This window comes from Temnothorax longispinosus, chromosome 2, assembly GCF_030848805.1.
Source record: "Temnothorax longispinosus isolate EJ_2023e chromosome 2, Tlon_JGU_v1, whole genome shotgun sequence".
Lineage (NCBI taxonomy): Eukaryota > Metazoa > Arthropoda > Insecta > Hymenoptera > Formicidae > Temnothorax > Temnothorax longispinosus.
Genome location: NC_092359.1, coordinates 9,144,643 through 9,170,872, shown reverse-complemented (window position 1 = coordinate 9,170,872; position 26,230 = coordinate 9,144,643). Strand labels below are relative to the sequence as shown.

At 40.7% G+C, this 26,230-nt stretch overlaps 1 long non-coding RNA gene across 2 annotated transcripts; it reads left to right on the top strand.

Annotated features, from left to right (window-relative positions):
- Positions 1-193: 193 nt before the first annotated feature.
- On the top strand, positions 194-25,504 carry LOC139808351 (uncharacterized). Of its 2 annotated transcripts, XR_011730844.1 has the most exons (5): positions 194-318; positions 20,229-20,378; positions 21,415-22,564; positions 23,025-23,054; positions 23,221-25,504. It is a non-coding gene; the product is annotated as an uncharacterized lncRNA (long non-coding RNA). The 2 variants fall into 2 exon arrangements; XR_011730843.1 differs by lacking the exon at positions 194-318 and having other exon boundaries at positions 19,426-20,378.
- Positions 25,505-26,230: the final 726 nt, after the last annotated feature.

Below are 26,230 nucleotides of genomic sequence, written 5' to 3'. Positions count from 1 at the left end.
TCTCTCCGCCAGTGGATCGAACGAACGGTCGCGGAGATTCGCGCGAGTGTACCTCACGGCGGTGCCGGCTGCGAGAGTGCGCCTAGAGCCGAAATAGAGCAACGTCTGCGCACTGTTCTCTCCGGCCGTGTAACACTCTGCTGAGATAACCGCCGCGCCGGTGGGCCGCAGTGCGCTCTTCTTCCACGGTCGCGGAAGGTGGGAAGATCAGGAGGAGAAGGACGTGGAGCGCGTAGAGACGTAGAGTAGAAGGTGACCGCGGTGACGGTGATGACTATACGGTGGAGGTGGCGGTGATGTACTCGTGGTAGTGGAGAGGTAAGCGACGGTGGTGATGGTGATATGGTGGTGGTGGCGGCGGCGGCGGCGGCGGTGGCGGTGGTGGTAGGTGGTGATGGGTATAGCTTCGTGAGAGGATGCTCGCTGTATGGAGCACTGCACCGTAATGACATGGTCTAGGAGATGCCAGTCAGTTTTGTAATGACGACGGTAAAAAGTGAATTTCCACCAAGGTGGGGAAACGCGCCTAGGGCCAATCCGAGGGCATGCTGCCCACCACCGATGACCAATCGGAGCGCGACATTCCAGAATGTCGACTATTCTTCTTCTTCTTCTTCTTCTTCATCTTCATCTTCATCTCCTTCGTCTTTGTCTTCTTCGTCTTCTCCGTGTTCTTCTTCTAATACTCTCCTACGGCATGACATCCGCCCCTTGTTCCTCCCCTGTTGCAACCAAGTATGGCTCAGAGGTATACGGCTTTGGGGCGAAAGTCTTTGTGATGCTTCACGGTAGTTGTGGAAATTGAATAATCTGCAGCCATTATGTCATTACGTTCCATAAGTGTGCATTAAAGGGAAGTTGTTGATGGCAAGTGTAGTATAGGTAGTACAATATAATATAAGAGCACGGGCCCCGCATTGCGTGCACTTCGAAACTGCTGCTTAAGTTTGGATGAGATACGTGAATGCGTTATAATTTCCCCTGGATTATATTAATTAAGATAAAGCGATGTTTACTATTTTAATTAGTAGAGTAATTAGGTTTCGCGACCTCCATACGCACTCTAATTAGTTCTAATGATCTCTGTATCAAGCGGAGGCGCACAATGAATTAATTTGTACTTGTTAGTTTTGTAACTTCGCGATGATAGATATTCCAATGATATTGTCGGCAGTCTTACGGTTTCCGTGACACTTTAATTGAACGGCGCAGTCCGTTCGTATTTCAGCAAAACTTACCAACTTACTAACGCCGCGCAAAATAATCTTTTCGATTAATATATTCAAATACTTGACGTATCTCCGGTTCTGTTATCGCTCGATCGCACGCGTGCCCGTAATGGAGTATTTTGATTCTGAAAACTGTTTCTTCTTTTTTCTCAATAAACGACTTACAACGCGGATACTCGGAAAACGTGGAAAAAGAAAATCGCGGAGTTAACACTGACCCAGAATTTGCGGTAATTGGCCGGCTGCGGTGCTCGCTATCGAATCATCGTTTTGTGAAATTAATGCGCGAGCACAGATAATCACTTTCTCCGCGAAGCGTACGGGAAGCTAAGCGGCAACACGTGTCGGAGGGAACGTTATGAAAATCGAACGATACATCGCGCCCGAACAATAACCGCGCGTCCCGGTATTCAATTCCGTAGCGAAACGCTACATTACGGTCTAGTATTATTTCATCCGTCCCTCCGATGGTTTAAATTTAATCGTAATGGGCGGTACAGTTAAGGAGGTAGCTGTATCATCGGCAATATCCCGATAATGTATGCGCCGACGTTTCACTCTGGTATGATAATTGTCGGAGAGACGCGGGCGCTCGATATTGATATGAAAATACCGCGATTCACGGCGCCGCAACATATGTTGCACGCATCAATACGCAGAACGATAAGTCGTTCTTTATTGCATAACAGTAACGTATTTCTTAAAACCCGGCAAGCGCCGCTCGGCGCGCATTCTCTCCTTAGATATTCTTATTGCTTTCGTATATCGGCTATAGGTATGTTCAGGTAGGATACGTTTTACAGCTGTCGATGAAACTGCGAATCGACAAATTTTACCGTACGCTTCCAACGTTTCTGTCGCACCTGCCAATTGATTGACAATTAAACGCCCGAGATAATTCAATTGTTGCTGAAACTTTATCATGGACGTATGAGAAAATACGCGAACGATTACCAAGAAATTTTTTACAATTATAAAAAAAATTCGATATATAAACTAAACTGACATACTTTTTGTTGTTATTCGAACTACCTTCTTTCTCTCTTCTCTCTTGTGTTGATTATCAAGATTATAACTCCTTAGCCATTCCCCCTTCCTCCACATTTATCGTAAACGGTTTCATCTCATTTTACTTACTTTGCTTAATCAGCGCAAATTAGCCGAGTAATCAAGACTCGAATTGCTCGGTTGCGATTGTAATTGTCCCTTTCCCATCGGAAAAGCAACACCGTAAGAAAACTCGGCGTCGTTATAATCGGCGGCCTTTTCCGGCCAATTACAGTTACAAGCGTCGTTAATTTATTACGGACGATAAACGCGGACACGTAGCGCGAAGTTCCTCGCAAAAGTCGCGCGAAGAAGTTTATCATTCTTTCGCTACGTTTCAGCCGGTTCGTATCAGTGGATAATAAAGTGGAAACTTAAGAGAGACGAGGAATATAAAAGAATGAGAGAGAGGGGGGAGAAAGGAAGAAAGAAACGAGCGGGATGACGGGAGAAAGGGGAAAAGCGGGAAAAAGAAGGAGATGGAAGTAGAATAGGAATTCACGAGCGCCTTCTTTCCAGCCGCAGTAAAAAGGGCTATTGTTCAGCAGGAACTACTGTCGCTTCGCGAAGCGTTTCCGCGAAGATTCCGCTTCGCACTCGGCTAACGGCATCCCGCGCACCGTCCGCAGGGAAATTGCCAAAGTGGCAGTACCGCCAGGCATTCCGCAATAGGTCGTTTCCGCGGCCACAGCGTGCAAGAAAGGATGCTTTCCCGAGGCGGATCCTGTCTTGCCGCTTGAACATTCGAATTGATCCTTAATGATAAACAGACTCATAAATTCGACGTCCTTATCCACACTTTTTTTTACCACTATAAAAATATTACAAATATACCTTGATTTCATTGGAATTTAAACTTGACTGGAGTTTTTAGAAAAATCTAAGAACACTGTATTGTTAAATAGGTTAAACAGAGATCAATTCTAGAAGACTATAACAATGTAAAAAGTGTACATAAATTTTTTCCGAGGTGAAATCGCTGAGCAATGCAATCGCTAGTTTTCATGCGGGAATTTTGTACAATCTCTGTGCTTCTGTCTGTGTAGCGCTCGAAACAAATGTTCAGTGCTCGCATAACGGGAAATTTACCCAGTGAAATTTGCGAGATGGACGGCAGTGCATACTGCACGGTGACGAACTTCTTGCACGGGGTAGTTTCGCCGAAGCGAGGAAGCCACCTCGTCGACGCGACTGTACAAACGAAGAAAGTCATTACGACGTGATGAATGATTCCGATTATTGTCTTGTAATTTCGATTTTCCGCTGCGCGAGGCAGAGTACAGTAACGAAATTTATTTATCGAAACCCAGAAGTCGAAACCCCACAAAGAACTTTGACCCTTATATTATTACTCTCTACCAACGCGCACGAACCCATCATATATTTTCTCCTATATGCAAAGTTATATGATGTGCTATTCGCAAAATGGCGTTTACGAAGGTACACATTACACGAAGCGATGATGAGTAGTCGAAAAACAATAAGACCGTGCAACGTAGACGCGCAAGGAATATTGAATATTGGCGGAGGCGCCCGCCGTTTCGAGTGAGGCTCCCGCGTGTTTGCGCGTTCGCATAACGGGAAACGATATCCAGCGATATTGACGAAATTGACGGCAGGGAGAAACTTGCGTGGCGGTGTTTTGCGCGATCCGAGGAAGATGCTGCGCGGCAAGTACGAAAGGAGAAGAAGAAGCCGTCAAGGTTCCGGGTTCGATTCCCAGGGCTGCCACGGAGAAACGGCGCTTCACTCCCTCGCCCGCGTGCGATCTAGATCGAGGGACTTGAAGTACCTACCGAAGTATACCAGAGAACACGAACTGGTAGCGAGATAAATTATTGCAGTACGGACGATTTCGCTGGGGCAGGGGTCGAAGCCGGCCGAATATGAAGGCAGCGCGAGGAAAGAAGAAGACGTAAGCGCTTGTGTTACCTCTCTGACTAAAACTGTATTAACCGGCATGCGATCGAGATCGCGTTTTGAGTCTAGCATAATAAGAGAGAGAGAGAGAGACGCTACAATGGAAGATAATTAAAAGATAACGAACTGAAAGAACACAGCTCGATGCGTTCACGCAGAATTGCATGCCGGAAAATGCGTTAATCAAAGATAAATCCCAACTACATCCCAATACATATGCGATCTATCTAATAAACATTTTATAATATTTCCTTTCAATATATAATATACATTTCTGTAAATTAGAAGCTATATATATGATTTGGCATTATCTGAGATCTTATCCTCTAACATAAATATACGATAAATTTTTGTTACGGATTTTCCTTTATGTTCAATTGTATAACGCACCTGAATCGTGTTCGCGGAACAATTTTTAAAACCGTTATTCCCAGGTATACGCAGATTTTCAGATATTCCTCCAATCAAACGTTCAAAGGGTCGTAACAAACCGAAGAACGGTAAATGCAGCTATATAAAAAGAAATTATCCGTGAGAACTTCTAAAGAGATGCGCGATTGTGGTATCCCGTCGAATGCTCTGACGTAATCCGTAATCGCTGATAAAGAGATCGCTGTTCTCATATACTGTTATCATTATGCGCGATATTAGGATGATTTAACATAATTAGGCTTAACATACGTGTACTAGCAATATCAATATTATCTCATAATAATCGGTAAACATCTGGGTCGCGAGCTAACTTCTTTTCTATCATCGGTAAACTAATTGCGATTGCAACGCTCGTTAACATTCCATTCCTAAAGTCACTAACAGCTTTGGGAAACATCCTGAATGCGTGGAAGTTAAGCGATGCGTCGCGGATGTGCGCACTCTCGAAACTCCACCGCGTTCCAGAAAATTGCAATCTTGAATCTTCTTTCCACGATTGCGCATTCTTATTCTTGACGATCTGTCTACGGTGCAGAACTCGCGTATCCGCGACTTCCTTGAGAGGCTGGAAGCTAATTCGCAGAACGCTAATCCGTTGCGTGAAATGAATCGGATAACACGCGTGCACCGCCGTAAATCAAAGAGAAGATAATAAACGCAAGATAATAAACGCTGAGGATAGATAATAAATGCATTGTTCCGTAATTACGAGACTTTTCGGGCACGACTGGAAGTTGAACTTAGATCCTAGAACGTTGCTTTCAGTCTGTAAACGAGAAATTATCAGTATGTCTGAACGTGCGATGATAAATTATACGTGCGATATTATTGTACGCAGCGAGTACCGAATAGCCGAGGTAGAGACTATGTAGGTATACCTGTCGACGCTCGACCGTAGCGACTCGAGCGATTTTATGAAGATGCCCACGATTTTCCGGATCGCTCAGCTACAAGAATTTACGTTAAACCGAGTAAACACTTTGTATATATAATGACAATGGAATACAGCTAGTCCTGAGAAGCGGACAAACCGATTCATGTCCGTTACATCTGCCGTTAGTGATTTACAGGCAATTCCGTTTTCTATTATCCTTTAATCTAGGTCTTCAGTGACAGATACTAAGCGCGACAAATGTACATTACTAAAAGGATATTACCGTGCGAAACATCGAAAAAGTACGCCGGTTAAACGGTGCCTCGCGCTCCAATGTCGGCGATAATCAAAGCAGTCACATCGCGACACGCAGACACCTCTCCGTTTTTCTTTCTTTTCTTTCCTTTCTTTTATTTCCACGGCCATGTTTACGCGTGGCGGAAGATAACGTCGCGACATTCTCCACCTCGTGGAGTGAGATCCGACCGACTGCTCGAGTTTCTCTCGATAATCTCGGAGCGGACCCGGTTTACGCCCATGCGCGCTTCAATTTCTCATTATTTTCTGTCGAATGAGGGTTAAACGGGACAGCAGCCTTGTGACGACGATTATGCTCCGTAATACGCATGGGGGTCGATCGAAACCCACGATAGCTGCCCGGTGACGCTGCAGTTTGGCAAAGCGCACCTGCGGAACACCGCGGCGTGCATTGCCGCGGCTTCTTACGGCCCATTGTTCGGGTTTGTGTGAACTTTCGGAACAGCTGAGTACAGAGCGCACAACTGAGGAACACCTACACACGTACGTAGATGTGCGTATCGGATTCTCTGCACAGTTATGGCTGCGGCATCTTGGAACCTTGAAGAGTACCACGGCCTAGGTCGGTGCATTAACGTCCGACATGACACGCGATCTGATTTTAGACGGATTTAGACTTGCATCTTACTCTTAGGTCCCATATTAGCGAGCGAATTCAATTGCAAAAATATTTCCTCAGCGGCTAATCTCAATCGATGCTCCACTTGAGATCTTAATTAATTAATTGCATCATTTATGAAATCCTCGAGTGTGTACGTGCATGCAGCGAACGGAGAGCATTCTATTCATTAGAGCGATGTGATTTAGATGCCATCAAATTGTTTTAAAAATCATTATTACAGATATTAAACTTCAGAAGTCAGTTTTTTAAAAGCAGATTTGAACATCTGTTGAAGAACGATATATTTTCTATGGCGTTAAAATATTTGATCAAATGTAGAGAAGTAAAAGAAGAAGAAATACTAGTCCGATAAATATGATGCATATCTTCACATATCAAATCAGTATTTCCTTACTTTTATTTTATATACACAAATTTATATTTAAATATAAAAAATAACAGAGCTTATCATATACAATAAACGGAATTAGCAAAATTATACTTAATAAATTTCACGATGGGTGATAATTCAAATTTACATCGCTCACTTTTCTTCGGCATATCGAGTGATTTAAAATACAATTTCCGGAATCCACTTAAATTTTAATAACACCTTGGTCTGTTCATAATGCATGAGGAATGGATTCTCTCAGAATAATTCGTGAGAAAGAATGGCGTTTTTCTTCATACCACATCGTTTCCTCGTAAGTCAATCTCGCCGTACAAAGTAGAGCGAGATTTTCCTCTTGGGCAACTTCGACGAGCTCCACTCGGAAGCTCGGAGTGGATCCTTAAGGTTAGACGACCGCTCGTATACCTATATATATTGACCAGTAAGCTTAAAATCTTCGAAAGAATCCCTCAAGATCAAATATATATTGCGCTCCGAACACTTTGTGCCGTTGGCGAAATTTTTCCTTTTTATTTTTATAAACGCCACGCAAAAATTAATATTATATAAGAAAGTAGAATATAATCTTTGAAAAAACTTTTTTGCATTGCGCCAAATAATTATTGATTAAAATTAATTAAAGAAATTTTTTGGTTAAAATTTTTAACAAATCAATTAGTCTTTTATCTTAATTGCTGATAATTCTTATCTTCCTGTATGATCTTATAAAATCTAACAGAATGTATATCTTCAGTTCTTTTTTCTTAATTTATTATATGTATACTTAAAGTACTACACCGAATAAAGAAATAAATAAATCATACATAAATAAAATTACATTTTGTTGTATTCAAATTTTTGTTTTTTCTCTGATGATTCATATTTAACTTTCATATATATATATATAAACCGGTATCAAGATACTAGTTGTTATTTAATTTTTATTTTATTATTACGGCATCATGCAATTATGCCGTAGGCGCGCGCGATATTAAACCTAATTTTCCAGTTGACTTGCAATTCACTATTTCAAAATCCAAGCTGGGAGATAAGGCTTGTCTAATTAGTTCGACCAGACATTTGATTTACAATTAAATATTCACAATTGTTTATCGTTTTACCTCGAATCTTCTCTCACGGGAATTAGTCGGGCATATCAGTTCTCATTAACATGAAGGCAGGCATCGCTACACAATATCCCGGATACGGAGCGGATTCATCTGGCATCTGGGTGTTGCGCAATTCGCGGCTCACCCGGCTCGTTTTCCACGTAACATCGCCGGGTGGAAAAATGCGCCGTGCCTTAGCGAAATCGAACGAAACCTTTCTCGCAAGGGCAATTCCGAGATGCACGACTCAGGGAGCCGCGCGGCGAGGATCTTTAACGCGCGGTTAGAAGAACGTACATACCTCGCAGGCGAGGATAATCGATGGGAGCACCTGGGAGATTACGTTCGGAAATCCACGGGAACGTGGTGGATCGCGGCGTCGTTGCTTCCGTTGCGGTTGTTGTTGCAACTTGGTCCATCCGACTGTGGGATGGTGGATCGACTCGGTCGGCGCGGGCAGCCTCTCTTTAAAAGTCCTGATCCACTTGCGGCGGAGAGTGCCTGCCCTTGCTCTTCTCCTGTCTCTTAACAGCTCATTAACTATACGTTCAGGCCTCAACCTCTCTATGCATAAACCGTACTTACCCTCGAGACACGCAAAGTCCACGAGCTCCGTGAATTCCTCGGGTAAACAGCATTGGAAGACGCTTCGTTACTCTTTGGGAAGCAGCGACGGAAGTCTCGCGAAAGTATAATTATTAAAACATCGGATTTACTTCCCGAATGGGCACGCTACGCCCCGTGCCTCGGGAATGACTACGAAATGATCGTATTGAGCTAAATTGGAATACTGGGAAATATACCATGCGTGCACGTAACAGCTCTACCTTTTTTTTCTAACCATTGCTTTACGCTGCGTTAACTAATGCCGCTGATTACAGGATAATCTGCCTTTTTTTTATTTTGTTTCCCATGTGACCGCGAAAACTCACAACCATTTATGACACATACAATACTATATTAAGGAAAATATCACAGATCTGAAAAATAGAAAAAAATTTACTGAGCACTCTTCTGTCTTCACATGAATTCAACGCCGTTACGTTGTTGAAATAATTTCATTCATAATGCGTGAGCAAGAAGAACAATGTAGAGTCTCTTCGATTCATGAAGTCGATAGCGAAATAAGAACCAAATTGTATGCGCGGAAGGTTTGTTAAAGTCATTAGATTGTTCAATTAAAGTCCGCTTAATTGTCTTGTCATACTCGGGAGATGCGCCGTTACGCAATAACGAATGGAATGTACGATGACGAATGGAATTAAAGATTGAATGATAAAATAAATTGAAAGTAAAAACATTATGGCCTAGAGAGAAAGTCCAATAATTAATAGACACAGGAATAATTCTTCTTTTTACCAAAAGAGAGAAAGAGAGACAAACAGATCGTTTAAAATAAGACAGAAAATTGAAGACAAATAAAACTGAATTATTAAAAAATTATTTTAAAATTTAATCCAATTTGTAATTTTAATAAAAAAGAAGGAAAATTATCGTTCTTATATACATTTAGCTACCTTATCAGTCGTACAAAATGCGGAACAGAAGAACGATGCAAGAGCATGTCGCTGAATAAAGAACTAATGTAATGGGTGAGGAAGTGTATAGTCACGCGATCTTCGGTCGCATCGGAAAGCATCTTCCGTAGAGATCACAGGGTATTTGTGCTTTCCCATTGGATACACCTTTTACGGAACTATAAATTGCATTTTCAAGCATCCATCTCTCCATCGATATATCCAATTTATCGTTAAGTATCAATCCATGCATGCCATTTTGTTTACACTTTAAAGATCAACGTGTGGATCTGTTATTACTACATATAAGTTTAATTTCTAATATGGGAAGAAAGCTCGTTTATCAATATATTCTTTGTATCATTGTAATAAAAAAGTATTCGTAATTATAAATTAAATATAACTTCTTATAAAATTGAGTAAGAATAGCAATGCGAAAGTAAAGCTTATGATTTGCACGCCTACAAATGGAATATTTCATTACCGTAATGTAATTAAAAATAAATTTTGACGGCAATCGACAATTAATTGCATCAATAACGCCGAGTATCGATCCTCTGAATCCGCCGGATGCCTGTCAGATGTTATCTTACAATGAAATTAATTTAATAATTATCCGCCCCAGCATCTCTCTCTTTCTCTCTCTTTCTGTACAATTTACTTTTTAACGAATTGCATTCGCGCCGGATAAAACTAAAGGCGACCGTGACTTGCTGATAAGTAACTTATAATTAAATCACGAGATACGCCCACCGCCTCATCTTCCTTCATTATTTCTGCACACGTCAATACCCGGCATTCACCGGATGCGCTTCCGAAGAAGTTTTCGTCTGCAGCGATTGGAGGGAATGCTCGAAACAATGTATTACTACTTTAGTACTTCTATAGGATAGCGGTGTCTTCCACGGCGCGTCGTTCTAATTAGCCAATTATTTATTCTGTAGATAGAAACGTCTAATAACGTCCGATTATGTCTTCTCCCATCATCCTTATCAGAATTACATTGTTGTTAAAGCTCTGTTATGTTTAGTGTAACATTGATAATAAATTTTAACAAATTAAATTTAAATTTTACAATTATTTTAAATGTAAATTTAACTCGTGCCGATCTTTTTTATGATATTGATGGAAAACAAAGGATTACAAAATTACCGATATTGCTTCTCTACGATTCGTGGGAGTATCTGGACGTTTTCATGGTCATTTGCTGCCACGGTTCGGTGAACTTACATCTCTCGTCCTCTTTGTTATTTTCCACAAGCGACTAATTTCATTACTGACACGAAAGACCGACAGACGTTCGTCCCATATGACGATGTTGTCAAAAGTTTTAAAATACGAAAGTTTTGAATAAAAAAAAAAATGTTTTTAAAGACATATAGAGCAATGAAGAAAGCTTACGGTATATATACATGTGTAGGGATATCATTATTCTATCGCGGGAGAATTTATCTGTCAACGGATAATGCACTAGATAGATAGATGAGCAGATAATTAGATAAGATTGATGAGCGGATCGCGCGGAGCCGATAAATAAATCGCTAATACTCGCATACGCGCGCGCATAATACGCACTGGATAATACACGCAGATAGAGAGAAACACAGATACCTAATATAGATCAATACCGTTTGAGCAATTAAACTCGCCGGTGCAAAAAATGTATATATCCCATATATACATGTGTAACACAATAGTTGTAAACATCTCGCGGGTACGTGACGTTCTTTCTCTTTCTCTCTCTTTAGAAGAGAGAAGAAGACGGTCGTGTCTTCCGGTGTCTTATCAGAACACCCCCGCACGATGCGCATAATGACGCGTTTTCTCGTAGATCGCCAATCGCGTCGATGGATGTAGATTAGAATTATGTGCAAAATCGCCCATTTGCTTCCGGATTCGACAGATAAAGACGTATTGCGGATGTAATTCCATCTTACCGATAATGATCCGAGGGGTGTGGTCCAGCAACTGACAAAGGGCAATTATATTCATATATGAATGTAATCGAACAATTGTACGCGGCAGAACTGGCAATTTGTATTAAGATTGTAGTCTTCTACATCTTTCCTCTCGCCGCAAGAATTACTTTTCCTTTCTTCACGTGACGTCTAATAGATGTTAAAATGATAAAATAATTAAATGCAATGTTAGCAATTATTTTACAAGATACAGAAACCCGAATTCAGTATCGAACAAATGTGATTACGAAGTGCATGTTGACGAAGAAAATTCTAATAAATGTTGGAACATTGTTACTTTCGACGCGCTTTGCAATAATTGATGATTGAAGACAAGTAAGAGAGGATCAAGTTGCGGCTATACGTACAGAAAGTATGTACATTATCGACAACGGCCGATCTTTGCATGAAATTATTCGTGTATCGGTTGCGAATGTATCGCATGCATTGACAAATAGTTTCAAATCGTAGTCGTTCTTTCCCAGAGATCCGATCTAAGCCACAGATAATTGCGGTTTATTCAAAGCGATCGGCTGTGCCCTATGGTTACCAGAGCATCCGTATATGCAGACTTCGGAAGTCAGTAGCTACTAGAGAACTCGTGAATGATGCAAGAGTCGTGTTACGTTCAACCTATTGTGAATACAAAGTATCAGGCTATCAATTAACAGATTTAGAGATCGGCGAAATTTAGAATTTTAGAAGATAATAAGTCTGCTAATAATTTTTATGCATATAGTATAACTTAAAACTGCTATTGAATTGTCTGTATGTGTCGCATCTTACGGTAATATAATTAAAATTGAGACACCGTTATGCAACGGTGAATTTTAATCAGAAGAAGATCAATAAGAATCGACAGATGGGGAACGTATTAAAATTATCGTTGCACTAATCTTTGCACTCAAAAGTTGGCAGACGCCTATCAAGACGAGCGCGCTCGTAGATCGATAACTCCGTCTCTCTAGCAATCTGCGATAAATCGCTAATTACGCGATCTAATGATCTAATCCGTTCAATTCTAGGCGACGTACGCATATGAACACCGAATAAAACATATTACGGAAAATGTTCCGCCTGATGCGACCAGAAATTAATTAACGAAGACACGGGAAAAATATTTCTTCAAAATACATCTGGAGTCTTTGAGATCCATCTGCCTTCCGAATAATTAATCTCTCGAAGTAATGTAGAAATCTGAAAGAGATTGTGCAATAATAGAAATATTATAACGATATGTATAAATACAATAAATTATTTTCTATAATATTAATAACGTATATTAATAAAATAATTAAAATTATTTTAAATGAAATTGTAAGAAAAGAACTCTTTAATCCCCACACAATATTGTAAAGTCTCATTGCACACAATGATAACAATTGTTAAATTTATTTTTTTATTCTAGCTTTATAATATTATTTTATTTATAGGTCATCAAAGATTGTACACGCGCGCGCGCGTTCGATTCCACTTGGGGTTCGTTGATCCAAGAAGGGTGACCCTGACGATCAGGGTCGTCGCGGTGTAACAATAAGTTTGAAATCCCATTGAGCACAGGTCACCCGATCGCGTCGATGTACCTTTGTTCCTGCTTGTTTTCTTCGCCGACCCACCGATGTCATCTCACGCTCCGACACTCTGCGGTCAGTCAGTCGTCACGATCTGCGGAAAGTCTTTACACTGGCAGAGATTGATTCTCGGCGACCAATAGAATGCTTCTGCTTAATAAGCCGCATTCTATTTTTTTGCGTTCACGTCGAATAGTCGCAAAAGTTGCCTCGCGTCGCGTCAATGTTCGCTTTTGTTAATTGTGAGAAACGCACTGGCGTATTCCCGGTAAAGAGAAGAATCTCTGCCTGAGCGCTCAATTTACGCAAAAGTAAGTAATTATCCAGGCAAGCGTCACGCTTCAGTGTCAATCTTCTGCATCTGCTCGAGCGAAAAATTACAAGCAAACAATTGCGCAAGATTATATTGATTAGCGTAATATGATTTTCTAAGAGTATACAAAAATACAACACAATTCATTAATCGTCATGACACTCATGACCGTCATTTGAATTTAGAGACGCTTGTTAGGTTGCGTTTCGATATTCATTGCCAGTATTGAAAATCCTATAGTTTACAACACGTATACTATAGATTTTCAGTACCGGCAAAATGATATAATTTTATAATCATTAGATATGTTATTATGTCCGATACATTTTGTAGCCGCTAATAAAAAATTTGCATCATATTGTATTTAATATATTGATTGAGCTCGAACAAAAATTCAAACAATTTAAAGATTTAACGTCATTATTCTATTGTACTTGTATATTTAAAGAAATGCCAAGAATCTTTATATTTACACCTTATAATACGACAAATTACGTGTAAAGATATTTTTTCACATTGGATGTGTGTGTGAGTACTACTGATTTTGTGACAAAATAGATAATATCAACGCTTTTATAATTATTCGAATACAATTACTGTTCTACCGACGTTTAATAGTTCTAGCAATTAGTTCTGTTTTTATTATAGAAATTAATAAATCGATAATTTTTCTTAAGTGAAATTTTAAGAAAATTGTGTGTGGAAGCTTATTTTTTTATCACATAATGTCTAGACGCCATCATCGCAGAAACATTTACTCGAACTTTCGCTTTTATCCGTACCCCACTTATTTCTACGGGAATTGTGGTGTCACGAAGACGGGTTATCAGGTCGAAGGTGTGCAACTTGCGTACTCTTCAATTAACCCTTCGCCGTATCGATAGTTCCGATCGGATCCGCGCGAACAATCGCGACCGTATTTTCGCCGCGCTGCCAACGTAGCATGATTCGATGCTTCACAACGATTCTGCATGATCCGGCGCACCGACACCGACAATGGGAATTCTTTTATGAATGTAACGCGACGCACACACACGAACGCAAGCGCATCAAGTTTCTTTGCGACGACAACATCCCGCCGGTTGTACTACAGTTGTCTCATCACGTTGTAGAATATAATAACCGCGCTATTATAGTCTGCAACGTTATAAGAGGGAGATTAAGGATGAGGGACAGTTTATACTATTAATATTACCTGAAGCCTAACGAGGCCTCAATACGAGAACAAATAGAATGGAAGTAACTTCTCTCGTGTACTTGTTGGTTTATCATTTTCTGGTGATAGTGAATGAGGGAGATAATGTCATCAGACGCTTGTATTAGATGATAAATGTCTTTCTTACGTGAGAAAGCATTGATTATACATATAATGTATATGAATATAAGCGCGTATGTAATATGCTGAACGATAGTTAATTGTACGCCGTGTTGTCAAGATAAAATTAGAAAGATATTTTTTTTTAATTAAAAGTTGTTAACAGGATTTTATCCTGTTAACGCACAACGTTACTCTAAGCGATAGTGTGCCGTTAAGCTAACAAATCCCTCTCATTACGGGGTACGTAAACTGTTTTAACGGGATTACATGAATCATTGATTTTAATCTGTGACACTCTGTTTGTTCCCATTTTTCGGCCGTTTCGCGGTAATTTTCGTCATTTTGACGACGTCGTTTATCTATCCTGTGCCCATAAATCGCGTTCCTCTCGACCAGATCCCTCAAACAGATGGAGGCTGTCATCTCGAGTCTTGTTAATTACACCGAAGCATTTTTTCTAATTAAAATTGTTCTAAGTACTCATTTATATGCATACGCGAAAAAAAATATATATATAAATGTTACGCGACGTAAACGTACGCGGGGCCTCATTATGTCTATGACTGGAAGCAACGGTGCTTGGTAACCTTGATCCAATTACGTACACCAATTATTTCGCAAACTGGCCGTTTTGTATTTCGGTGAGGTCACCGGCTGAAGAGTTTTACGCGTTTACGTACGATGCCTCATAAATAATGGTGTAGCAAGGAATGCGATTAGGCCGATTAGATAATGTAGACTGTAGATACACGGGCCGATCGCTGCGCGATGAATTAACTGCGATAGCAGGCCCTAGCCGTTTTTCCTTATTACGTAAAATGACAGGTTGCTTCACACATGGTATATCTAAAGGCTAACGAAATATCAATCTACATAAATTTAACGTTTTTACTTAAAAAAAAAATAAATAAATTGCACGAAATGAATTTTTGATTTCCTCACTACTAGAATAAGAATTTGGCTATCTAAATTTTATCATAAAGTAATAATATATAAGCGTGCACCCGTACGTCCGCGTGCAACCATCTGCGAGCTAACCATCGTCACGAGAGCATGGCATCCAGGAATTTTATCGGGTTTATATCGCTATTTACATTCTCCTGAATCTCTAAACGCCGGCTTGATCTACGCGCCCGTTAGCTTCTCCAACAAAAGGACGTCTCTCAAGGAGTTCCGCATATCCGGACATGGCAGATGCAACTCTCGCACGATCCACGTCGGATAAAATCAACCGTATCCGCCGCGGATTCGTCACGACGTCGGGCGACGCGACGCGACGCGACGCACGGAAGCGCTCTCCAGTCACCACACGTGTGTCTCGCATAAAACGCCATAAATTCTCGCGCGACTCGACCGCGTGTCCCCCGGGAGAATCGGGCCGATTAGTCGACATTGAAAGTTGCCGAGCGGTACCCTAACGTTAACGGTGTCTCGGGCAATTAAGTCTGCCGCGCGCCTCCGGGTTGCCGTGCCCTTCACTATGCCAGGCGTGCGTAAACGCGCGTGCACGTATACGCGTGTGAGCGCACGGCTTAGCTCATAGCACGACAATTACCCTTTAAATTGCCGATGATCTTGCGGGGAAGAAAGTTCAGGGTGACGTACTCTTCTTTTTCCTTATAGTCCCTCTCTCTCTCTCTCTCTCTCTCTCTCTCTCTCTCTCTCTCTCTCTCCTTTCTCTTTCTCCGCTTCTCTCGCTCTCGAGGATTCAACCCCACTCGATCTATCTCTGTTACCGTCGTGGCCGGTCGACTGTACGGAATAGGCGTGAGAAGAAATGCCTCACTCTCTCAGTGGGGTACCCCAATATAGCGGAATAAGATTTAGATATCGCGGTTGAACGGATTAATTATCGGCGAGCTTGCCGCTTTTTTCCCGCGTCGAGGACTTCCTCAATTCTCCGAGTGTATTAGCGAATTCGTAACGCACGGATATCGAGATGAGGACGTCTCTAATTAAGTGATTATAATTGGAAATTGATCAATCTTGATGAAGAATCTACCTACGTAAGCGCAATATACGTAGGTACAGTTAGAATGCTCCAACTTATTAATGAAATTATTAATAGGCCATAAACGCGCATGTTTATATCATCGTAACAATAACTAATAAAAAATAATTAGTATTAATATTAATAGCTAATGTATGTGGAAATATAATGTGGAAATATGTATAATATGTATACTAATCATTTATTTCCCTGTGGCAAGTAACTTTTTAAATAAAGTAGCAAACGTGTGAATAAAATAATTCCGAATATTCTCTAATTTTTACGGAAATCACGTTTGTTAATATATTTGCTTTGTGTGGTTGTATCGACCTAATTAAATGACACAGTTTATCTGTGTCGTGCGTGCGTGTCAAAGATATTCGCTCCTGACAACAAGATGTTAACATTTTAAAGGTCTGATTTTCGCATAGATAATCGAGATGCCTCGCATAATCACTTCAATTTCTCAGCTAATCCCGCAATATATTGATGTAGTGTGTCGCAATAAAATCACGTGATTGCGGAGCTAATTGCACGAATTACACGAATGAAATCCCATGTAACACGCAATGTTTAATAAGTTCATGCGCAAAGCATTAGAGACTATATGCGTATATTTATATTATCCCATTTTAGAATTTGATTTTAAAGCTGCTAATACTTTCATTTTATTTGCTTCAAATACTGTGGAATATGTCAACGTCTAATAATATCTAATGTATAATAGATATATGCACAATTATTCGTTAATATTATCTATATAATTGTAGCTTCTTTTAATTTTAAGAAAATAAGATTTGTTTAACTTTCAAGAATAACAGTTGATCGAGAGAGTTCAGAAGACATAAAATTACGGAATTTTAAAAATTCTCGTTGCACTATGTTATTTGCTATACGTCAATTACGTTACGTAATAACTCACGTTCTTTCGAATCTTGCATGCAAACACATCGCCGGCATAAGCTGCGACTGGCGGAAGCCGCGTGCGTCACGGCGAAATCGCTGAGGCTTCCAGAGGACGCGGATCTACGATCCGCGGAAAACGAAAAACGAGGCGAGGCTTCCTACATGCTCGCCCGAAGGAAAGGGGAGCGTTGAATCGCGGAACGTCGACCTACCGCTCGAGAAGTGATATATATGCAGATGGCCGATAATTAGCCCTGAATCCGTCCGCGGTGATATGGATTTGTCGACGGAGGCGGCGGATTCCTCCGCGTGGCATTGTGCCACCGGTATTATAGGCGACCGTCAGGCTTCTTCCCACGAAGAATCCGATCGGACACGCTTGCCCCGCCGGAGGCTTCGGTTGTAAATCGCGATACACAGGCAGCACGACGACATCTCGTCCATCGTTGACCTACCTATAAGCGGTAATATCCCCGAAGAGGGCCGGTTCATGAAAGTGATTATGTAAAGCAGCATCTCTGAATCGCAGATTCGAATTACCCCGTGCCAGCGCCGGTGTACCGTAGGTCACGCTCGCGGCCACGCATTATATGGGCATATAAGGTCCCGTCGCCCTCCCGTCGCCCCTCTCCGCGCCCATGACGATAAAGATCGAGAGTACATGTTTCCGTAATACGTGCTCCTCGGGGATGCACGTACGAAAGAAGCGGGGATTATTGCGATATTACATGATCTATGACTGTTGAGAGAATATAATGGCTGATAATACAGCCCGGCATTGTACGCGTAACGTAAAGAAGGATGTCGCACAGTCGCACAGATGTATCTAAAACACCGTGATCTAGAACGGTGAGGTAACGAGGTGAACTATTTTCAAGAAAGTTGGAGACTTATCTTCCGTCATTAACCTTTAGAATACCGGAAGACGTTACAATGATATCTCAGCAAACCCCAAGCAACATGTAACTTACATTTCACTTATAATTTCCTACTCAACAATGTAAATGCAATATAACACATTGTTGAGTAGGAAATTGTAATATAACTAATTTGGCGTTTGCTGGGATCCTTTTCTAATTTTGTCGAGTTATACCACAACAGGCTGTTACATTTCTTTATACTAAAATATAATATGCTGCATATGCAATAAATTGTCGTGTAATTTTTGTCAAATCTAAATGTATATTCCTTATGAAAGAAGTGAATTTCTTCATGCAAACGTATCAAATATAATGCGACTTAAAAGTTATTTCAAAAAATGCAGAAAATTGTTATAATAAAATAAATAACTGTTCTTACACACGCGCACGTAACTCGTGCAATACAGTTTTCGGAACGTAATTCGTAAGATGTATGGTTCAACTTTACATTGTACATCTCTCTTCGAAATCTGTATTTAAATATGATCTCGCAGTTTCTTGACAAGTAGAATCGCACAAGCCTTCCGTTGTATTCGATTCCGTTTCATCGGTATTCACTTCAATATAATTATGTTGATAATCGCGATCTAGATGGAAATTGTGCTTGAAATTTTCAAAAGCCGACCACAATTCTGCAATCTTCTGGTCTATTCGCCTTATTAAATTATCACGATGCTGCTGGACTTCGACTTTAACAATATGCTCTATCCTACGCAGAAACTTAGCGTCGTTTTCGTACGACACTGTCATTTCGGAATTAGTTGATTTGTGAGATACATCTTGATTTTTTATAATTGTATCGTCACAGTCGTACGCTTCGCACTCCTCTTTTCGAACATCCGACGTATTGATTACGTTTTGCATTTCAGACCTGCAATCATCGTATTTAGATTTGTAAAGCAAATCGCACAGATCGTATCCCACGTATGAATAATATTAGGTCTGTTTGTTTTTGCTGCACTTCTGAACTAGTGCAATAAGTTAGAATGAAACAAATATATTTTCTTTCATTCTAACTTATTTATTAGTTCAGAAGTGCAGCAAGAACGAACAGGCCTATCATCATAGAAAAGTGGCAACTAAATGAGCCTGTCAGAAACCAAACTGATCAACTTTATAAGAAATAAATGAAATTGTAATAAGAAAAACTCTATTTTATAATCGACAACGATTGGCTATCAGTGTCGTGACAATTCGACCATTGGTTTTGGTCATTATAAATTGATATAATTTGAAGCTTACATATAAGCATCGTAATTTAAATAATTAAATTTATTGCGAAAAATATTACCTCAGCCAGGATTCGAACCTGGAACCTCCCTCACTCCGTGTAGGGCGTCGTATCAATTCGACACTGAGGCAGACACTGCATGTAATATACTCTAATTAAGAATTAAAAGTATAAGGAATTTATAGATGTATACATGAAGTTTTGATCAGTTTGGTTTCTGAGAGACCGAAAAGCTCAATCACCATGCTCTAAACTGCTCGCGTAGCTCGATCAAATTGCTTTCGTGTAAACTAATAACATCCTCTTTAAGTCGCTTCTCCCACACGTCGATCTGCCTTTGAAAGTCAAAGTAAGATTTCGCGCTTTGCCTCTCCAAGGTTTCCAGATGTCGTTCGATGTTATCGTATACTTTCCTCATGTTTCCCATCTCGTCGTATATCCTCCTGCTCGCCGCCAATTGCCATCTGACTATTTGAGAGGAGATTCTCTTTTCGTGGTCATCCCGCCAAGTCAGCAGATCTCTCTGAAGAATTTTGCATCTCTCGTAACTCTGGTATTTCTGCGGATTCTGGTACCTCTTCAGGGCGACGATCTCCCTCTCGGCCCGGGACAATCTACACTTAAGCTGTTCCACGATGGTCTTCAAGGACTTGTCACGGAGACCGATTTCTGCCTCGTCATTGTCGCCGGAAGCTTCCGCCTCTGGAACACGCATTCTTGTGTGACATAACAGGTACACATATTCCGTTTTACTTTATGCAATGATAACGCGGAATGTTAATAATGCAATAGAAAAACTGAGAAGTCTCTCGCACGTTTTATGACACTTTAAATTATTTTGCTTGTATTTTCATCTCTTTATGCTTTCAACTTTAAATTATATTTTACGCGCTGCTTTTATCTTTATTAATTTTTCTGTAGGATTTTAAGAACGCCCAAAGAAACCTTTAAAAGCTGGCTCGAAACAGCAATAGCTACCGGCAACTCTTCTAAGCTGATAATAATCTTGCTCCATTCGTCCGTCATCGGAACTGCTATCCCCTGCCGAATCACTCTTCTTGTACTTTAAAGTGTCGCGTACTTTAAAGTCATACATCGGATTGTCATCGAATCTCATTCTCAATTCACAATGCAAGTTTCTATTACCTTCCGATTTTCTCAGTATCCTTTGATAATCTTTATAGGGAGATGTCATCCGATAGCCACTTTCTTCCGGTTCGCTACAATTGGTAGACGCTTCCTTGAAGCATAGCGTGGATTCAGATTCTTCTTCAATGGGCGACAAACTACGAACTTCTTCGAAATTCTCCTCGCTTTTTTGCATATTTCCGATACTGTTCCTGATACATTCGACCGCCTCTAAATTTTACATACATCTTACATAAACATTAATATATCGATTAAAAAAACATTTACATACATTACTTTTTTTAAAGATGTAAATTAGAAAAATTCAGAAATTTAACGTTACAGGAAAAAAATACTTTGGTAATTATTTATACATATTTTTTACGTAAGAGCTGATGGAAAATCCGATTGTCTTATCATGACGTTTTTTTAAAGTTCTATGAAAAAATTAAATATTACACTGAAATACCAACGCGTCAGTAACGAAAATCGGTATGCTAAAATCCTATTTTTATGGTCTTAAAATTCACTGAAAGTAACATAATAACTCAAAGCAACTATAAGCCAACCCATAGCTGTCACGCTCTTGATTTACAAAGGATTGTTCCCTCGTAAATCCAACAGGAAAGTCTCTTTTCCAGTGACCTTCGTCATGCGCGATACACGAGGAGCATAGAAGAAATCCGCGTCCACGTTCTTTGGCTGTTCAATTGCGGTAAAAAGAAACGGGGATGGGGAGGTTCTGCGACGTAGAACGACAAGACGAACGGCAAGAACGAGCTTAATGGTGCTGTAACTCCGGCAGCGGGCAATTTTCAATTTCGCTGACTCGCGCGGAAGTGGCTTTCCCACCTCCGTGGCGGAATTGAGACGCTAGAAGTCACGGGGCACTTGGCACTTGGCACCACCGGATTTGACATGGACAGCTGGTCGCATTGGACGCGTTAAGGAACACCGTAAGGACAAGGAGTGGGTTTCCCCCGAATAGTTGCACGATATTGACCCTTTCTCTGCTTGACACTCGTCTTTCTATCGAAATGAATTTGAAACTATAATCTCGTCTCGTTAAATTATACGTGGGCTTGATTGGATACCAGTATATCTCTCTTTCGCGAATGACGTTGACGTTATGAAAAAGAAGTTTCTACAGAATTAACTGTTCTTAGTGTAGGCGTAAACATGATTCTAACACTTAATAAAATGCAATAAAATGTTTATCTTTATCCTGGCATATATAATTTACTTCATAATTATATATTTGATTTGTAATACACGCTGTCCGTCACGGCAGTCTTACTTTTATTCCGTATACGCTCGATAACGATCTTAACGTTGCATCTCGAAGATCTTCAAGATCTGATCATTTGAAATAAATAATAAAGTATCTATAAAAAGGCATGTGCAGTTTGCAATAATTATCGAAGATGCTTATCCGTTTACGTCAAACAGTTAAGGTTAAGGTTATTCGACTGCCGGTTCTCGCGATGTTCGCTCCACACACGCGGAAATGGAGAAGAGACGGCCGTTCGCTCGCTCGCTTGCAGTGAATGCGGATCGTTGCATGAAATTAAAATGGGGAGCCGTGAGTCGCATTACGGATCCGAGATAATCGGGTGCCGAAGCTCGCGCGCGAGCCCTTCCGCCCCCCGATATATCCCCAGTTTCGCGCGAGGATCAGCCGGCCTCGTGTGAGAGAACCACCTGCGGCGAACAAGCGCGGCGAGGAGGAAGGAAGCGTAACGAAGGCGCCTATGTATACGGGGAGGGCGAAAGAATGGACGGCAAGGAACGGTAAGGAGCAAGGAGTCGCACGGTGTGTGTTATGGGCATAGCGGTCCTATAGCGGTAGATACCCACAGATAACGCGCTCATTTGCATAGGCAGGCGCATAAGTGCAAAGCAACGTGACGTTAATGAATTGCGTGCGTAACGCATGTAATCCGCGCGAGGGTATGTAGGTGAAGAAACGTACGCGAGCTCTTCTCGTGGCGGATTGATCTTCTTTCTGGGGGCTGAGAATTGGGGACCGAGATGTGTGTTGCGATCTAACATCGGAAATCCATTTATGCGCAATTAAAAACTAAAAACTAGGTAAAATGTATAGCTTTTAATTCAATAACTCTATATTATATATGTAATATATAATAAAAAAAGAAATATTGTTATTTTTTTTAATATTATATTATTATTTTATTATATTATATTATAAATATTAATGTAATAAAAAAAATATAAGAAATATTTTTTCCAGAAACTCCAGAAAGGCTCCATCACTCTATAGGTACTTATTATTTTTACATCATTACATGCACATATTCTAGTACATTATATATAGTATTTTTTAAATATAATTTATTTAATAATTATTTTTTATTATAATTACTACAGTTTTATACGCATTAGTGTATTTGATAGAGCGGATTAAAAAATTGTTCCTTTTTTTTTAGGTGGCGACAATTATCGGAAACTGTTTGAACGTACGTCAATTCATCCGATACGGCTGGTTAAGCACTCGACACTATCGCGGTCGAAGTTCCATGCAAATGGGAGAAATGGAAGCGACTTCGCTATTGTTTTATCAGCTCGGTGGAATGCCGATAACGGGGATCGTGGGACTGCTTGTTAGCAATCGCGAGAAAATCCGTGGAAGAAGAGGAGAATTAACGAGCGTCACGCTATAGGCGATTGTTGCCGTTATCCGGTTGTATAACGATGCGATCGAAATAATATCAGGTTAAATGATCTACAAACAAACGCGTACTATATTCGCGATTGAGTTCAATTCGAAGCGTTAAATTTGAATTCGATTTATTACTTCTTTACTTCTAGTTTAGAAAATAAAAGGGTACTTCATTTATATTGAAGTACCCAGCTAGTGGCACATTATCATATTAATCTGCTGTGTTAATTGACTTATCCTATCCTTTCCAAAACTGAAAGTAACATTTGACCGTGGAGTTACATCGTGTAATTAAAATTTGACTCGTTCGTAACGAGGACGCCAATACCAAAGTCGATAAGATCTCTTTGGCGTGTAATAAACTCGCAATCGAGCGTCCTTATATCGAAATCGTACGCTTCCAAGTTCACCTGCCAACAGAACGGACAATGGAGGAAACCCACGATGAACCACGCCGAAAGTGACTCATCTATTCCGCTCCGAGCGGCCACCCTGGAGCCGATTGGCTTTGACGGCAGCCGGGGCCGCCTCCGAGCCACTCGTCTAGCTTGTCACCGACCTCGGGCAGCATGTCATTATAGAAAAACGCGATGTCCGTGCGACTAAAAGAAAAGAGAGGGGTAGACGAAAAAGAAGAAACGTCTACAATTAGCACGAACGCTCGCCGTGACTCTTATCGCTACGCTGCGTCGATAGCTGTTGTTAATTAATTTTGCACCGATTGTCCCGTCCCCCCCCCCGCGCGAAAGAAATAACCGCAGACGGCGAACTTGCCGCAAGGTTGACGTCTACTCTTCAACCTTGGTCGGTCTATTCTTTCAATAGCCTTCGACACGTTCAGCCTCCTCGTTCTCCTTCTCCCCTTTCTCACTCTCGGTTTTCGTGGCCGGTTCAATTAAACCTTCCCGCAACGGAAACCGCCGCAAATGTTGGATACCTTGTAATTTCGCCGTCATTCTACGATCGTGCGTACTTAACACAGATCGTTACTATTTTCTTAATATTTGATTGATTGATCGAACCGAGTGTCGAGAGAGACTCTTGTATTACACGTAGGATAACTACGTGAAACGCTATAAAATAATAATAAATAACGATGAAAACTTGAGTGTACCTTCGACAGATACAAATATCCGTTGTGCTTTCTTTACTCCCGCCGCGTAAGACCAATGGCTGAGAAATATAACGGTGACAAGAACGCCGACGTCGACGACAGACCTCGAGAACTTCATCACCATGCGGACCGCGTACCGTCGAATGGAGATAAATAATAATGATAAACGATCAACGTGCGGCTTTCTCGCTGACTCGCCAGGAACGTCGCGGACGAGGGGCAACGGAAGCCGCGTGGATATCCCCCTCGAGAGAGGTATTCACGGGAAGAGTTAACAGTATCATACCGATACGATACCGATGCGACTATCTTACCGTGGCGGTACCCACGGCGCGGCCGCGGCCGACGCGGAGGAACGATCGAGCGAGTAGCGGCCGTGAAATCGCGATACGACGATACTTCGTGTCCGTACAGAATGATTAGAGAACGAAAAGAAGTGATTCTCACGAGACTCGCTTCATCAACGGCTCTGTTCTTACCAGCTTTCTTTCTTCGGTCCCATTCGGAGCTGTGGACATGTCCGGAGCAATTCAATTTTCATTATTTTAGCCATCAATCCTGGCAATTAAATTTGGTACAATGTCGATGAACTTTCTTATCAAAAGCTTGATTTGATGTTAAGAACGGAGGCGGTCTGCCGAAGGATGTCAACATTATTTAATAAGTTGATTGCGACTATTAAAATGTACTTCGAAGCCAATTTGCGCATTGAGACTTCTAAGTACCTTACTTATTGTTAGTCTCGTTGTTAAACGGAATGGATTATTGGCGAAGATAATTAATTAACAAAAACAGAGTATTTATATATCATAGAAAATATTCGCACACAAATTCTGTTAATGTTAATAGAGTGCGTTGTATTTCAATATATATCGTTGAAAATATCGCTATGTCAAGAAAATATTTCCGAAGAGACCTTTATAACACCTTCGATCACGCAAATAGGATGCGGTCAGGAAGGTGTTAAATGAGGTTGTTGATGAAGTTGTCGGAGGCGCAGATCGTTGGGATACAACGCATGCTTATAAGACTTTGCAGATACGTGCCGCCTTTTAATGCAGACATTGAGTTGCGCGGATAGAAGAAATGCAGACGCGTTTTTCCACCGACGGGTACACGTGTGTGCAATGCATAGTTCTCTTCCGCAATTTATGCGGAATGCAGTCTCAGGCGCCACGGAGCACGGAGCCCTTATTACAATGAGAAACGCCGAAGAAACCGCGAGACCCTACGTGGTTTCATTAACAGCTAAATGAGCGTGCGATTTGATTGTATAATGGGCATTTAACCGTCGAATCTTTTAACTGTCTAATTGTTGCGCGAACGCAATGTGGTAAACAGGATTCTTCATGCTGTTTTGCTATTGCGCTAACTCCAAATGAAGAATATTATCAAGAAGAGAATAATTACATATTTCTTGTTATGTATGTACATACGTGTACACTTATATAATATAATAGTTATGTATTCGTAATATAAATATTAATTATATTATACTTGCATAAACTACAACTGTGTGTATGTGATCAATCATTTTCTGAAGTAACTAAATTACTATTGTAACCATTGTACGTAAAATATACACATATCAAGTATATTGCCATTAGTATATTTGTCTGAAAATAATAGTTTTTATAAATTGTATCACAGTTTTTCGCCATAC